Source organism: Dicentrarchus labrax, unplaced genomic scaffold, assembly GCF_905237075.1.
Source record: "Dicentrarchus labrax unplaced genomic scaffold, dlabrax2021, whole genome shotgun sequence".
NCBI classification, from domain to species: Eukaryota; Metazoa; Chordata; class Actinopteri; family Moronidae; genus Dicentrarchus; species Dicentrarchus labrax.
The window spans coordinates 9,875,338-9,893,923 of record NW_026136711.1 but is presented as its reverse complement, the minus strand read 5'-3'; the positions used below and the strand labels follow the sequence as shown (position 1 = coordinate 9,893,923).

At 39.2% G+C, this 18,586-nt stretch overlaps 1 protein-coding gene across 2 annotated transcripts in view; it reads left to right on the top strand.

Annotated features, from left to right (window-relative positions):
* The first annotated feature begins 5,667 nt into the window (after nucleotides 1-5,667).
* LOC127372374 (contactin-4) overlaps nucleotides 5,668-18,586 on the top strand; it is a 110,355-nt gene continuing 97,436 nt past the window's right edge. For both annotated transcript variants that reach the window (XM_051416023.1, XM_051416022.1), the window contains exon 1: nucleotides 5,668-5,768. The gene's annotated coding sequence lies outside the window, so the exon portion shown is untranslated. The remainder of the gene's footprint in view (nucleotides 5,769-18,586) is intronic.

The following is an 18,586-nucleotide window of genomic DNA, read 5'->3' as shown; positions in this document are numbered from 1 at the left end:
TTCTATCCTATACAATATGAATAACCGTTTAATCAAAACAAGCAATTTTTCCATCTGGCCAAACTAAAGGTGAATTATTTATGTTTGTGCTATTTCTATTAACTCTCACATCTTTCGTTATATATGCTTAGAACAGATTTTAGCTTAGATGTTCTGAACATTTTGCATTCACTAAATCACAAACCTTGCAGTTTTGTCTGACCAGACTTAATACTTGGGATGTTTTATGAATGATTTTAGCATTCCTTAGCTTACCTAGAAACCAGAGGTTACCACGCCAGCAGAAAACGGGAGAGAGTTTCGAATGTTAGTCACCATGTCTCCTCTGTGGTCAGATAAAAGTGGGTCAAAACCTATGTTTGCTCCCTTCCTTCACACATGAAGACTCCTCTCCCTGAAGAGACAATTAGAGACAGAAACCTGTGTTGCCTCAGCAAGCAAATAAAATTTCAGAGATGTAATAAGACAGAAGTGTGACTTAAGGCAATAGCAGGAGCCACCACAGACACATTATCAAGTGGTTCTCTGATTAGAGCTGCAACAGCTATAATAATATGACAAATGGTGGTGGGGTTTTATACAATCACAGTCATTATGTTCCTTTGTACTTGCACAGCTGTTTATAGAAAACACATTCATGTGATCATCTTTAAATGCAGCTTTTATATTTGGGGAGGTGGAGTAAAGGCTGATAACAGCTAGATGGTAAAGTATGAAAAGTCTCTACGGTTTCTATCTGACAGAAAAGGAAAGGCTCTCCTCTGGTCCCCTGTGAAGCAATTTGTTGAGGCAGCACATAAATTACACAGCCAGGCTTGGGTGTCACTTATTACAGACAGGTCAGACCCTGATTGAAAGGTCTAGATATAAAAAGCATCTCTGATTTGTCTCTTTCCTGTGAAATGTTACTCACAAGGAGTGGGAGGAAATGCTATGAATCATTGTCAACAGTGAGTCACACGCAAAAATCATTCATAGGGTTTTCAAAATCTGGAATAGTCACAGAAAGATATCTACTGTGTTTGACAAGAAGAGGGTGTCTGGTCTTACTGCACAGCAAGCACTGTAAATGTAATTTAAAGATCCAGTGTGTAGGATTTAATGGCATCTAGCGGTGTCTCCATCGCTTCACCCTCCCCTTCCATGTGTGAAGGAGAACCTGCGGTTGCCGCGGAACGTGTGGAAAATGGAAACACCTCTATCTAGAGCCAGTGTTTGGTGGTCTGATCTGGGCTACTGTAGAATAATGGCAGCCGTCATGGAAGGCAACCTGTGGCATCTGTAGATAAAAACGGCTCATTGTAAGGTAACAAAAACACAGTATTTCTTAATTTCAGGTGATTATATACTGATGAACATATATACCTGTTAGGGGTTAGACAATCTGACACTAGATACATGGGCTACGATACGATTCAGGCACGATGCACATACAATGCAATCTGATACAGTTCTTAATATTTGTTTAATGTAGACATTTGTTTTTAATTCTAAATTAAAATGAAACTTTGCTTACCTTTAAATACCTGGAATTCCCAAGTATTTGTTTTCCTTATGGCATAGGGAAAAAAATGGAAGACAAATGTATTTGAAAATGTCATTTCAGAATTACATGTCATTGTGTTTATTGCTTTCTCAACAGACACAGACAAAGAAGCCTTTTGCTGTGATTACCTTAGACTTCTATCTATATCATCATCATCTATATCAGCATCTATAACATGTTTGACTCATATTGGTATATCTTTACCCTTATACCTATGAATATTATATTCCATTTCTACCAATAGATCCTCCTAATTGTTACACACTGGACCTTTACCAGGCAGCCTGGATATTTACTTATTGCTAAACACAAGAAAATAAAAAGAAACCTCTAAGGTTCTAATAGTTTTTTTTAAATCCCTGTCAGTCACAGTTTCAGTTAGTATCCTTGTAGCTATTCTACATACTGTGCCCATACATATGAAAATAACAAGTGCAGTTGTTGCTGTCAATCACAAAATACGACAACAATACAACAATTCTCAGTGAGAGACAACACGCATGACACAAAGCAGCTTACACTGTGTCGCAGATTAAAAAAACATAAATAATCATTATAAAAGGTGCTGTGAAGTATACACAGCGAGGGTGACAGGTTAGTCTGCACTTCAAAGATTCTTTTTTCAGCACACAATAATCGAATAAATTACATGTTGCATTGTGGTATGCTTCTTTGTTATGGAACAGTGAGAAAAACAAAATGGTGTGAGCTCGTATTGTGGCTCACATACTGAAGTGCTCAAGTCCTTCATATTTTCAGTTTAACCCTTGTTGATGAATCTGATTGTGACAATGACAATAGGACATCAAAAGGCATCCTCTCATTTTCCTTTCACAGTCATTCGATGAGGTTTGGTTGAAATCCACTGAACTGTCCCCTATATTGTAACAATAGCCGACTCAACGACAAGCTCGGATTATAATAGGCGCTGTTGCTGAAACAAAAGCTGACGTAGAGTGTTTCTGTCCCGCACACAACAGCTGGAACAGCATATACACATAAATACAGACAAAATCATTCTCAGTGTTTTGGTGGCATTACAGCAGTTCCAGAGCAGGTGACACTGAAGCATCTGGAGTTTTGAGTGTGTTTTACTGTATATTCCCTTTCTTGGCCGGGAGAGGGAAGTTTCTGGAGTCTCCGCTGGTTGCCTGGCAACTTCACGGTGATGACAGGACAGGAAGACCCCCATGCTCACAAACCCCATCGCAAACCTCTGTGTCTGATTTATATAGTATAAAATAGTATACAAGTATAAAGAAATCACATTTTTAAGAGACAAGGCTGCTAAACCTATAAAAAACAACCCCAAAAAAATATCTTTATCAATATCGCATCTGCAGTCATTCTCATATTAGGTTTTGTCTTTAAACGTTTTTGACTTCTCAGAATGTCAACCCGAAAGAGGTTCTTTCTGAGACCATGTAATGTATGAGCCCGTTCTCATTCCCAGGGCATCAAACCTCGTCATTTTGTCACGCTCCCCAGCGTCTTGTACAGACGCACCATGTACCCTGGTGCTGTAGGGTAAAGAGCCATATAAAGAGGCGTGGATGAACAGGTCATTTACAAGATTTCCACCCAGGAGACCAGGGTTAATGTCCTGTGTGAAACCAAAGGTCAGTGTTGACATGCGTCACAGGACTTGTCACAGTAATGGCAACATGACTTGCATCACGTAAGGTACTTATTTGAACCTAAATTATGTTCTTTTTCCTAAACCAAGTTGTTTTATTACAGAAACTAAACCAAGTCATGGCCATTATGTCCTGCTATTTTTTTCTCGGTGAACCTAGCACAATAAAACATCTCACCATAAATCTCTCCACTATGATTTGAACCAAATAAAACCTGCTGCTTCTCTCAAAACCTCTTTATAAGTTAAGAAAGAAAACTGACCTGGTAACTATGCAGGCAATGAAAGTTGAGAAGTCACTTTCTCACCCACGTGATTGAAATCATCTAATATTACTGAGCTCTGCAACACTTGCCCAGGTTGTTCAATATCAGGAAGTTCATATTGTAACACTTGGTGTCCCACCGGATTAGTCAGTAATTACATGAAATGAATACTTTAATTATGTAGACGCTTCTGATAACTGCATATTTGCCCTTGGTGTAGTTTGTATTCCTGGATCCTGAGCACATTCTCCACAGATCATGAAACTGAAATCTACCCTCGCCACTTCCTTTCTATTTTGGGGGTTTGGAATTTCACAAGGGAGTTGATTATATTGATAATGATGTGCATATTGCTGGCGTGCCTTCCTCTGGGATTTGTCCTTACATGAATGGCCCCTGGAGTTATCATCTGTAACGATAATGACTTCTCTCTTTTTCTGCTGCTTTACCTGCCAAGGTCCTCAGAATGAGGCCAGAAACCAAATTACTGCTCTCTATGGTCTGGACGAAGAGAAAGCCCCTGCAAAAATGTGTCACATCTCAGGTTTCTATCATTATTTTCTTGTTTGACCCAGTGGTACTACAGTAATAGAATTTGACTAATGCACCGTGGAGTGTAGATTTTGGGAGGGCCTCTACACTTCCATTTAGAAGTCCCACAGTCCCATTGGAAAGAGATTCTGGGTGTACTATCCTGAACACGAAACCTACCAAATCAAGAAATGCTTGGTCTCTACAAGCTGAGACAACCAAACACATTTAAATAATTGTTTCAGTATTGATGTAACACTATTCTCTTGTAATCTCTTACAGAAGGAGTTTAATTTTAGCAGTTGTTTACCATTCAGAAATCATATTTTTAATGACAACTCAGGGTTTCAAGGGCATCTTCTCTTTCAGTTCTTTAATTATTCTTTAATTATGTTGAGAGCTTTTACTTTATTTACTTTTATCCGTGTCTATGTGATGTTTTTTTTTTTTTTTTAATTGCTTTTGTCAGAAATGGTTTTCTTGCCCAGAACTCAATTAAAAAATAGGTGAAGCTCAAAGTCATTACCTTGGTTGAATAGAGGAGAAGTAGAACTAAATTAATCAAATTTAAGCTGAGGGCAGGAATCTCTGAAAGCAGTGACGCCAGTGGGCGAGGTGTAGCATCCTCATTTTGGTTTGGGTCCAGAGTGCAAGGACTTTCCGACAAAATAATATGTAACATTTATTGCAATAAAATTAAGGGTTGGAAATATTTGTGGACTGATAATGGATATTTTTGTGACTAAGATGTAATGACCTCTTGTTTTTCTTTTCTTTATCAAAAAGTTTTATGCTCTTTTAGTCCTCTACGTGTGTGTCCTTCTTCTAACTTCATTGTAATACACCTAGACATGCCTTGTGTATGAAATGTTTTTTTATTTAGCCCTTTATAGATTTTAAATTATCAGTGTTAGGACTTAGTGGCATCTACTGCTGTCTAATTGCAATGCCCTTGCCTCACCCTCGCACTCCAAGCATGTAGAACACGAAAAAAAAAAGCCCCTAGCTAGAGCCAGTGTTTGGTTTGTCCTTTCCTGGCCACTGTAGAAACATGGCGGTCTACCATAGCAGAGGACCCGCTCCCTCTGCAGATAAAAACAGCTCATTCTGAAGTAACTGAAACATGATTCTTATTTTCAGGGGAATATACACTAATGAAAATATACCTATGAATATTATATTCTGTTTCTGCATACAGATCCTACATGTTCCACACTGGAGCATTAAAACTCAATGATATGTCTACATGGTGTTCACAACTTGTTACCACTGCACCCAAGTGGCCAAAAAATCAGTTATTGCACTTTTAAGCAAGTATAGTTTACTTTACTGGGATCATGCATGTTTCTGGTGAAAACATTACACACTTTAAATACTGCTTGTTTGGCATCTAAATAATAACTATGAGCAAAAATGTTGGATTCTAAAAGGACTCTACTGATAGGAGAGTCAATGATAGTATATGTAGGGTTAAAATGCAAAAATAAGTATATAAAAATAAAGACAGAACGCAGGCCATCAAATGCTACACATGCATGAATAATGATACTTAAACTAGATGCCATGGAGATGAGGCGGAAACAGTTGCAAATAGTTTGATATAAGGGGGGGTGGTCTGAATCTCGCTGTCCTTTATTGGCGTGGAGAAAAAAAACAGACAGACGCACTTTGGAGTTCACTGCTGGGACGTGTAGCAGTCCTTTCATCCACAGTGCAGGCTGTGTGGCTCGCTGCTCCGCCCGACATCCTCTCTCCTCTGCACTACTGTCCTGTCTCCTCTCCTGAACAGGTAAGGCATCCGTCAAAGTTATTGTGCAATGCAATGGTGGGCGATGTTTGTACAGTTCAGTGTGTATCCTGCCTGCCTGCACGTTGCAGCGCACAGATAATCCACTGCCTCTCCTTTGCCATGCGTCTGCACAGGTACCGTGTAACTGTTATAGGATGAGATAATCCCTCTTTGATGCTTTATACTCTCATAGATCACATTTTTTTTTACGCATTTTGAAGAAAGTTAAGAATCAGCAGCCAACAGTGTATTCCGTGCAGGAGTGAAACATCGTGATCCTTTGCGCATTCTGCCAGGCTGCAGCGCACAGTTAGAATGAGAGCGATTTCCCCCGCGTTGTGGTTAGTGAGAGGTTACCGTTAATGTAAGAATTATTGAGTTTGCAAGATGCACATGTGGTGTGCACATGTTTGTGGAGGACAGTGGTGAAGGTAGGAGTGAGGTGCGCCTTTTCTCTCCCACATTCCATCACTATTGAGATGATCAGACACCTGCAGCGAGAGATCAGAGATTGTGAACGAAGGCTTTCTCAAAGTGCTTTTTCATGGACTACTCTGGTATTTTTCTCATGTAATAATATGAGAAATACAATTAGAAATGTATACGTGTATTTATGTCTCAATGCATTCGGAATCAAAGTAGCCTAACTAAATCAAAAATAACCTAAATGGGATAAGGGATGAAGACCTTGATAATAAATTCTGTAAAAGCCTTAGAGGGTGACAGAATCGTGCCCACCTACAGTATTTCATTTTGTGACTGTGTGTGTGTGTGTGTGTGTGTGTGTGTGTGTGTGTGTGTGTCCTAGATGTGCTTGCAGTTCTCTGATATCTGGTTTATCTCATATTTGAAGTGCTGCAGCCCTCAACTCCTCCATCAGACATCTTGATCCATTCATGTTAGTTTGGTTGTTTTTCGTGCTGAGATATAGGGATCATTAAAGTGAAAAAACTACCCCACACACACACTCACACCCACTCACCCCTCTCCCACCCAGGAAGGTACTACAGCATAATAAATATGCCATTAGCCATTTTCATTCAAATGCAGTCCCCCCCAAATTGTATTCAATGATCATACTCCTCTGTCACTTAGTCCAGTGAAATGATGATTAATATGCCACTTTGTGGCTTAATTTCTAAGCACTGACTTAATAAACCTGCCACGTTCATGTAGCCCCGTTGATTACTCTCAGGAGGGTCATCTAGAGAATACATATGGGCCCCTTCACATCCTCATCACCACATAATGACAGAGGCAGGCAGACTTTGGCCACCAGGTTCCCTTCATTCAAAAAGCCATAAACAATTCACAGCAGTAGTTTTAGTCTTGTTCCACCTGGAATGCGGTGTAGTCTGCATAAAATACAGTTGATACACCAACATAAAGTTCAATCTGTCTGTTACTGTCTGTCCTGCAAAATGAGCACATACACAATGTTTCCCAATTTGTGGTCTATGAACTTCCAGGTGTGCTTCGGGGTGTTTCTGTGGAGCAGAGGTGAACACAATGATAAATTAGATTTTTAATAATGCCCAATCAGAGTGATTATATTATATGATTTATTTGTAGTACACTGTATTTATTTAGGAGGATGAAATAAAGGCATACTGTACACGCCAATGCATTCCCTCCCATTTCACAATATTAACCTTGTTGTTTTGGGTTATCACCTCATGTTGCCAGGCCTCTCTGGGTTTTTGCTCAGCAGCGGCAGTCTGAGCAGGTAGGTAGTGCGGGCTGAAGGCTAATCTTCACAGGGGTGATAGAGATAACAGTGATGTATGGAGCGGATGGGGTGGTTTAACACCCAGAGCTGACTGTTGTCTAGCGGGGTCAGGTTTGTGATACCGGAGTACTGCTTCAGCCAGCTCCTCTCATGCCTGGGATTTGGCAGTCTTAATAGCTGCAGGTGGATACAAGCAGAGGCTTCCTCTGTATTCACAGCCTGCAGAAGCCTTGATGAATGCTGTGTTGCTGCTCAGGCATCTGTCAGTCGCTTCTGCTCTCCAAGTAAAATACTTCTTTGGCCAGCAGCCAGACAGGCAGCCGGTGGTTACTGTGACATGGTTATGCTGCATTTTACTGCTACGTTTCACAGTAAAACTGACGGCTGTTTTTTTTTTTCCGAAAGGAGAAGTTACACCTGAAAAGGATCTCAGTTGCACAAGCACACCTCTACTGTACCTTGGTGTGAAGTAATTACATGACCACCTTGGAAATACATAGTTTATGATCTTACATGTGTATAAAAAGTAGGGCGGCACGATTTGATAAAAACATCATATTGCGATTAGTTTGACAGATACTGCAATTGTGCTATGATTCACAATTAGTATAATTTATGCACTACAAATGTAATTTTCACTAAAAAAACATATTCAAATCATGAATTTTGTGGGGTTCTGTACCAAACAAACATGTTTTCTTAAATCTGAAGAACAAGATTTGTAGGCCAGGCCATCTCATCAGAACTACAGTATTTCATTATAATGTTGTTTTGTCACACATTTTACCTTTATCAAAGAATTGCAGTTTCGGCAATTTGCATATTGCTTGAATAAAAAGCTAGGCCTTGTAGGGATGAACTAACATAGAATTCTCACCCGTCTCTGCATTTAGCATTTAGCACCGTTAAGCAAAAAAAGGAAGCTACAAACGGGAGGCAAAGTTAGCAACTAGCTTGTCAACATGTTGCGCATAAACATTTTGCATCTATATGACCATTTATCAAAAGTTCTCAAAATCATGAATTTGGAACATATTATATTGTAAATAATATTACATGTCTAAATCATCGTGACACAATTTCACTGAAAGTCAGTAAATTATAATATTAACCTATTGTCTTTCCTACTACACATGTGACACCTGTCAGTTTATATTATGTGTTATGGCTCTTATAATCTCCCGACACTTCACAATGTAGATGTGGTCTTGCACATTTAGTGTGTGTGAACATTGATAACAAATTCTGTAATATTGGCAGTATTGTTTTGTGAGTGAGCTAATTTGTAATATTTTGAAAAATGGAATACTATAGGTTTAGTACTTAGTAGTCTCCTTGGTCTTTTCGTTTGTAGCAACATCAGATTATTTCTGTGACATACTGTAGCTGGGAGGAAGAACTGGACAGAGATATCGATCAAATGTGACCAGATCACACCTAAGAGGCCCCACAGGCTCTAGATTAAAAGTAATTTTTCTTTATTAGAAATAACCTTTTGGTCAAGGTGGCTCTGGTTGCTTAATGAAAGAATGCACACCAGAGACGGCATATATTATTTGATGTTGTCATTTCATTTGATTGTTGTCAGCTTAAGATGAATCCAGAGAAGAAGTGTGATTATTACGGTGTGATGATTGATTGGCTGCTGTCTATGCACAGCCCAATGTGTTAGAAGGTGTCATTTTAAAGAAATCTACCGGTGTAATAACTAGGATAAAAATGCCAGCAGCAAAACACTGGATGGACCGAAAACGAAAAATTGATAGATCAGACAATTGTAATCTTTTTAGCTGTCTTTTGTTGCTCCCATTTGATCAGGTGCTTAATATGGTGCGCAACATTGATGTATAAATCTTACTATTTGAGGCCAACTATGGAGCTCCCTTAAGAGTAGCATTTTATAAAATGACGCATAAAGACAATGTATATGTATTACAATATATACTGTTGGAGTATTCTGAATTGAGTGCGTTCTCTTCTGAAACATTTAAGTTTTTTCACATTTTAACCCTATCCATGGAACTAATAACTGATAACTAGCATTGTAAATTCTGGTTATACTCTTGCCTTCACTGTGAAGAAGGGTTTCTTGTAGGGCTGCCACTAATGACTATTTTTTATTTTATTTTTATTTAACCCGGAAAAGTCCCATTGAGTTCCAATAACTCTTCTCCCAAGGAGTCCTGGCCAAGACTTTTCATTATCAATCTGCAAATTATTCAAACCCTGGCTGCTGCGGTAAGGACTCAGCCTTTATACATGGGGCACCATAGATATAGAAACATAAATAACTCATTGGCCACTGCTGTATGCCGCCACTATACGTCTTTGCGGTCGCCATATTGCGGAGGTCAAGATCCGCTAGTCAATAATAATAAGAGAAGCAGAGTTCACTACAAAATCTACTGGAACTCCAATTTTCATGAAATTTGGTTTGTTACGAGAAACTGAACGTGATACTGGTTACTTGTAGGAATTAATTCATTTACTGGGGGTGGATCTGTGTGCAGCATTTGGATGAAGAAACTGACAAAATATTTAAAACAACCCTAGCAGTGGTTGACCAGACCAGCACTTTGGCCAAAATACAGAATTAAATTAATGAATACATGTACACATCAATTTGAGAATGCGGCATCTACGTGTCTTTATCCGTGGTGCACGCTCTGCCAGGTCAGCTACCAGGCTCCCCGAGTGGAGAGATTTTCTGACCCATAATGATCCAAAACTTGTTTTCAAGGTTTGTACAGCCTGACGAGAATTTGATTCTGCATAATAGTGACCGAGATAGATGCAATGTTTACTGCTCTCCAGCCACAGTAGTCAGGAGCAATTCAGAGGGAGGCTGGAGGTGCAGTGTGAGGACATGTGGCAGGGCTGCAGGAGGCCAGGTAAGCAGGACAGAGTGGTGACCTTCACTCTCTGATAGAGACTGACAGAAGCTTGATGGAGGCTGTGCAGCCAGAACCATGTTGAATTATTACTGACATGGAGCTGCAAGAAACCTTAAAGCTCAGGGAGGAACATTTTACACTGTGGTATTGGAATTAACGATAGAATCCGACCAGTAGCCGTCTCAAACAAACCATTAGCTCAGCTGCTTGATGCCAACGTGCTACTTGTCTGCTCTTGAGTCCAGCAGTGTACTGCTAAGTTGACCTGTGCAGTGCAACATGTAAACAGTTCACACCTTGGTTTGATTTGTTATTTGCGTTTCTCAGCAAAATTGTTACCTTTGGGTGATCTGCCTTTGTCTAATGCTCTCTGGCAGAGGAAGCTCGGCTTATGAATAAATCAGAACCCTCACTTTCACTGCTTTGAAGGATAGCGAATGGAATTACCATGTACTGTACCATACTGAACTGGGAGCTACTTTCATCTTTTTTTGCCCTCCCCTGTGCTAAAAATAGTCTAACTGCAGCAAAGTGCTGTCTATATGTTGCATCTGTAATCTAACACACATTTCATAAATAATTCCTGTTTGTGTTTTTTTTTTTTTTTTTCCACGGCAATAGTTTTTACAATCAATTATTCATATAAACCTGGCTGTGAACCCATCGGTTATTGTATCCATATTTTGCACATATAAACTATAATTGTTTATCTCTTATATAAGATGGCCACCTTCGCTCACTGGTCACCCGTTATTTAATCTTCTTAGCATGCAGCATATTTATCTGTGGAAAGCAGAAGATTATTTTTATGTCAGATATTTCCCAAGAAATATATCATCTGTCAAGAGGGTGATATTTTTTTTGATGAATGCTTGTCAGGGAGCAGACAGTCACCCTAACAGCCGTTGTGTTTGTTTTTGCACCTCTGTACGAGCACCAATATTCCAGATTTAAGTCCATAGCTGCAGTCCAGCACAGGATTACTAAACCAATATTAAAAGTAAACAACTGCACGCTCAGAAAATAATTTCAGGGAAAGAAAGTACAGATACCTGGTGTGAGCACAAACCACTAATACACCACAGTCAAGTTTGGAAATTTGCAAACAGGCTTTTCAATCAGACTCTGAGGTGTGAGGGAAAGATGACTGAGGATAATACCTCAGAAAGCAGACTGGAGCCGAGCTTAGTTTCCTCTAACAAATCCTCTGTTGCATCACTTACACATTAGCAGTGGTGCACGTTTTCCAAAACAGACTCCGCTTCGAGTTAAGCAACACCTGCATGACACTGATAGAAAGCCTGTTCTATGAACCTGTCACGCAGACACTTTGCAAACTCTTACACAGATGATATTCAGAACAGGTGGAATATCAGTACATCATTAGAATGGAAATCCAAAAAATTTGTTTTGGGGGGAATAATTTATATCCTCCCAAAGCACGTTTTATACATTGAGTGATGTGTGGATTTTTGGCAGCCGTTGGTTAGTCAGTCAGATAAAACCTTGACTTGCATGAAATGTTTATTACAACTGAGGACATACTGGACCTAGTGGAGAATGCTGTGCAGTCTTTATAGCAGCTTTGTGCCTTGGAGCAATGTATGGATTTTACTATCTGGAATAGGAAGCTTCTGTCTGTGATGGGAGTGTATATTTTATCCCTTGCCTTCATATAATTTTCCTGCCAATATACGCAGGTAATAGTTACCCATGCAGAATGTGATTCTAAGTACATTTACCGGAGCCATTGGACTTCACAGCAGCAGCTATGAGCCATTGTTGGAAATATTTTTTTTAATCTGTCATAGAAACTGAGTTATATGGTTGTCACATGAAGAGAATGAGTGCTGGAGTCGCAGTGATATAGGCTATCTAGTCCCACTTTTGTTGACAAAGACGTCATTTTGCAGATATTCTTATTCTTTATGGATCACAATATTGCAATTCAAAGCTGAAATTAAGAGCGATCAGTCAGAGTCAGGAGTGACCTGCGATGGAAAGGTCTTACTATAAATGACAGTTTGTGTTTGTCTATAGGAAGCACTTATGTTGCTCTACTGCTCCTCTGCACACTTACGCCACATCACACAAACATGAATGTTTCACACAGTTGTCTCGCTGACCACGTATTCTTATGTCATAACATGCATATCACTGTTTGCAGATTTACCATGGAAACTCAGAGTCATCTGATATGACGGGTCCTTGATTTCTAACTTCAGGAGTTAAAAATCCATTGACCTTTGATTTTAAGGCTGACAGATTTTGTCAGCTGTAGCTAGCTTTCTAATTATTCTAATGTTAGTTCCATGAGAGTTAGAAAAGTTAGAAAACCCTATCTCCATCTAATGTCTGTTTAAAAATGAAAGTCCTATATAAAGTGTCTAAAATATGCACATCATGGTTTGATATATGAGTGGTTCTCAAAAATTGCGTACCACCTTTGAAATATGTTTTCAGCCAAGTAACAGACCAGTGCAAAACATTTTTGGTTGAGAAAAAAGGGAAAAAAAGCCTATATAAAGAGTTACAATACAGAGTTGCACCATGAAATCAAAGCAAACCTGATTTATTAAGAAAAACAATGGATGCTTAGTTTCAAATGTTTGCAATCCATCACTAAATTCCAAACCAATTTTTTTCATCATGCAGTAACACTAAGACAGCATTGTAGTTGCATTTGAACACTTCGTGAGAGCCATTGGCTTGTTTCAGGCAAGTAACGATTGCATTTAAAATAGAAATATTGGATATTAAAATGTGGTTTGTGGAACTTACATTTAATTTTTTTTGTTGAATTTATTGTATACTTATTTTTAGGAATTATACATGACTGATTTTTGAAAAAATGTCAAGTACCCCTTGCAGCAATCAAAAGTATCCTTAGGGGTACGTAACACCATTTGAAAAAAACTGTCATATACCAAGCCTATTTGGATGGACCTTTTCGTAGCTCTAGAGTTTGGAGAATATTTTAGATCCAAGATGAAATTGAAAGAACGACGGGACTCAGAGAAAAAGTTGCAATTACAAAGCTTCAGCACCACGGACAGCGCCGTGGATTTGTCAATAAACAGGACAGTTAGGCTGCTGATATTTCAGAGCCATGGTCGGGGCCATAGATTGTAACGTGCACAAACCTCAGTCAGATAAAGGATCAATGAGTCAGGCAGACGAACATATTCAACTAAACAACCCCTCTGCCCCTGCACTCTCTTTGTTAGGGGATGGCAGGGGGTCTGCATTTTGGTCATTTTGTTAGCAAGGGGGGATGGCATCTCCCCTCACACCCCGTCATATCACCTACGGTTAATATGATGAGGAAAAATAGAATTATTTTTTTTTTTTTCTAACATTATACTGTTAGCCTTCTTACCTTACGTACTTGGACAAACAAGTATTCTTTGAATTGTTGTTTGACTATGTTTGACTTTTAATGATATAAGAAAAAAGGTTTGAGGATGAGGACTAACCAATGTGTTATTTAACCTGTTACCCCATAAAATAGTCATGTATGAAATACTCCTACACCTTGGAAGTATAGCACTTGGTTTCCATTGCTGGTAGCATGCTAGTTAGCAAGACATGATAGCATCTGCAGTTTACATTAAAACGGACAACACTGTTTAATTCATTCCTTACAACTTACTGCTCTCATATTTTTGCCCTCCTGCCATTGTACTGTATATACCAAATGTATATACTACTACAGCACATACTGTGACTCTAGCAGTGGTGTAGCACCCTGTTCAGCTTTCCTTTGCCTCTTCTTATTCATAGCAGCTAGAATAAGTTAGTGGAAATTACTTTCCCTCTGGCACCTCCATCCATCAAATCCTGTCTTAAGTCCTATCTGATGTTGACGAACAATGTGAGTGTGATGTTTCATGAATCCATGTGCTTGATGTTGGATGAATGCAGAATAGCTATTTTTAATAAACATGTATTTTGTGTTCAGCCTCTGGTTCGATGGATAAGGTTGGTTCTGATCGAGTTTGACACTCTCTAAATGATTGCTATACCTTTTGACAATTTCTTTGTGCCAGACTCATAATGGAAAACAATTTATCTAATAAGTAACCGTACACTGAGGTAGGTGTATGCATGTGTGGGATGCTTGGGTGGGTGCTGTGTGCATGCATGTGTGTGCTATTTTTTACATCTGGGTTAATTCATATAACCTTTTTGTAATGCAATCTAATTCTGTGATGTGGTAAAACCACCTTAGCACTGAATGTAATGTCAGAACCCCACTCAGTGCAGCTCTGCCAGAAGAATGTAATTGAGAGAGAGCCCATGGGAGTTTGATGGGGAGATTGAGAATCTCATAATGATATCTATATCTATTGTACAGCAAGCTGTTTCCACAAATGGCCAAGTAATATTACTTTAAAGTTTGGGAACGCAGTGCTTAGCTTGCAGAGTAGGCTGAATCTCATGTGCAAGTCGGATTCTGTGCCAATTCTGTGCACATGCAGTATATAGCCAGCTGCTTCTCTATCAAACCTCTTTGAGCATGTATGCAACACGGCACGCAACATTGGAAAAATGAATGCAGAGAGCATAATGAGAGCTTCCTTGCTATTAAGCAGAATTTCCAACACCTCTCTCTTGTAATCTACAGAGAAGCATAAATGGTGAACCTTGGCAGCCTGCAGCATGATTAATGCACTGCACACTAAATGGATTTGCAATGAACCAATCGTGTGATGAGCTGCTTACACTCGCAATAAACTGGTACCACGGCGGTAGTGCGGCTCCTACTGCTCTTTTATGTCAGAATTTGCATGGCAAATAGCCACGGTAGGCTCATTCATGTGGATATGTGTGACCAGAGTGAGTCATCCATCACAAACACAGGCCATGGCTTTCTCACGGCCGGTTTTAGATGGTGTGGTGTATTCTTTTCTCTCTGGAGCAGGTCAAAGGCGTGTTTGTTGGGCGTCTGTCCCCGCAGCCTGGCTGTGTTGATTTTGTCTCCCCTGGCACTGTCAGTCATCTGGCCCAGTGACCTGCTCCTTTCCCCCCAGTTATCCAGACAATAGTCCCAGCCCCGGCCCATCTCTCAGCACGGCTCCTCAAGACATCATATTTCCAAGACATCTCATATCCTTTTGCGCAGTGTAAAATAGCTCCTGACATCTGTGATTATTCTAAACCTTTAAACTGTCTTTTCCTTTTACACTTACTGTTGTTGTGATAGATTAGGGTTTATCTTCACGGCCACATTGCACCTCCTTTTTCTTTTGTGCCGGATTGTTTATGCTTGTGTCTGTCCAGAAAAAGCCTCTCCTAGCAGGAATTCATCAGTGCGCTTTGTCCTAATATCGGGGGCAGCGTAAAAACAGGCAGCAAGGTCTAATGGATTAAGACCGCGGCCATCCTTCAACCCCACCACTGATTGTGCATTGTGATTTCATTACCCACAGGAATGTTCTTACACTTATGTCTCAGAGCAAAATTGTGTTAAACTGAAATAGCCATTTCCTCTAAATAGAAAACATGTCCTGAAGATACGAGGGTATTATTGTGTATCTACTGTGCTGACAGACCGTTATCAACAAATATAGATCGTTACCTGGGTAACAACAATAACTGAACCTGGGTTGTAGCAATTTGTGACTGAATTTAAGCCCAAAGTGAATGAGCACCCAAAATGGAAAAGTCATAACATTTCTCATAGAAATGCTCTTGCTGGAGTCCACCTGTGTGGCTATGATTGGATTAGATTGGGGCTTCCTGTCAGGTGCTTTTGTTGGGATGGAGGGGGGAAGGGGTGGACGGGGTCGGCAGGGCTGTGACTGTGATGAGTGAAGCCACTGCCCTGCGCGGTGGTCGAGGATGGATGGCCTCGGAGTACAAGGTCCAGGAGAAATGTGCCCACCGTGCCGTCGGGGGATAGGGAGGAGATGATTCATTTTCAGCATCACTTCACCCAGGATGATCTCATTACTTTGTGCGAGTGGACAGTCCCATCGACGAGAACTCGGCGGGTCCGCAGAGCCTCCACCCTGAGAGGTGTGTCATATGAGGCATTACACGCTACTCCGCTGTTTGTGTATTGATTAAGAATGTAAAGGAAAGACAGGAAGAGCACAGGTTTATTCACTTTCAGATGATTTTATCGTGTGTTAAGGATTGTGCGACTAAAATTGTAAATTTGTTTTTATTTTATCTATTTTTTAAAGCCTATTTTTTTTTTGTTGACATTATTAATAACTGAAATTCATAAATAATGAGGGAGTGCTATTTACAATCTGCTTTGCTTTACTTATACACATGAAAACATTGAGTCGCTGACACCTGTGCATGTTCAGGAATCTCAACTATGATGTCACTGTTCATATTCATTGGCCTTATTATTTACCACTTCTTCTGTTTACATTCTTATTTAACATATACCATACGTGCATACATTATCTTGATAACAGATTCAACAGTGTGAGAGAGTGATGATCATCTGTTTGACCTCTTCTTTAAATTTGTGTGATTTATAATTACCTCAGATGTGTGATAACATATGTTACAGTGCAAATAGAGGATTAAATGATCGGAAAATCTGGAAGCGTCTGTCAGTTGCCAAAGTTTTGAACACATAGAAGGAAGGATATCACACCCCTGTGTGCACTAATTAAAACGAGGTACGACTTCATGTCTGAGTCGCACAGTAGAGTGCCTCATGTTTTTACAGTGTGCAGTGGGGCGAGAGCACAAAATAACACCGTACCTTGTTAAATGAAAACAGAAAGATTGAACACGGATGGTATTTTCTTTTTAATGATCCATACCTTCACTGCAGCCTATAGGAAAATCACAGTTAGGAGAAAGAGGTTGCTTGTCTTCGCACGTTTAATTAGGATGTTGGTTGGATGTCAGTGCAGTGTTTGAATTATGGAGGACCAATGATGGAAGAAGCACTCAGGTACTTTAATTACAAGAAAACACTTCTGTATACTTTTACATTTTGAAGAAGCACAGAAGTATTGTAATAATATATTTAAGTAACAAATGTATGCAAAATCACTCAGTTTTTAACATTATGTTATTTTTTATGACTTAATGTGTGAGCAGCCTTTAAATGTTGAGGCTGGTTGAGGAGGGACAAATGCTTAATGGCTATTTATTTACCATTTTTATACTATTTATACTATCAGGGATAAAAAGTACAGTTTCTCATTCTGAAATGTAGAAAAGTGAAGTATAAGTGTCATAAATTGTACTTAAATACAGTAAAATAAGATGCGTACCGCATTATGTTTATATTATTTCATAATTTATAAGTTACAACAATACAGTTGGGGTGAGTACTCACCACACTAAACTGCAAACGACTCGTAAGTTACAAAAGTGGTTTGTTAGGATTGTATTTTGTGCCCTGACAGGGACCATGGATTCCTTCTCTACATTTTCAGCCATTCTTATATTTCTCCTCAAAAAGTTTATGAAGAACCCTTTGAGATGAAAAGGGAATTGTGATATCAAGACGCAAAGACATCAGTTTCACTTCACTGTGAAATATACAATATTCTGCACAGTTTATACCCTACCTCAGAAAAAAAAAATCTATAATTCGATTTAGAAAATGTAATTACATTTTATAGATTTTCAGTCATAATCTGTCTTCAATCTCATTTTGTTGAAAAAAATGTAAATCAAATCAAATTGTGACTAAAATAATTCCCTGCTGCAATACATTACATTGGTGGGTTACATGGTCTGTTATGTATTATGGCTGTAGCCAGGGTGCTTTGGTACTTGTGTTGTTTTCAAGGTTGTTGGGTGCTTTGGTATGTATATTGTTTTCAATGCATTTCACAAACTAATGCCTCATTTCTTCTCTTGACTTTGTTGAATTTGTGCAAATTTATGTTCTTGACCTGAGGTGCACATAACATTATCTTGCAAATAAAGATGGTTTGCTGGGCACAAGTTACCAGAGTTTAGCTTGTAAAAATTATAATTTTATTTCTTTGCGACACACATTTTAGCATTAGATGCCAAACAATTATTACAAGTAGAGAGGAGGATTAAGAGTAAATGGGGATAAAAAGTGACCTTGCAGTTTAGAGTAGCCAGATGGTGAAGTGAAATAAACACACAGGGTCAGAAAATGTTTAAACCTTGACCACACGGTGTAGGTACACAGGAATAATCTATGGAAAGACAGTGTTTTATAATCATGATGAAAACAT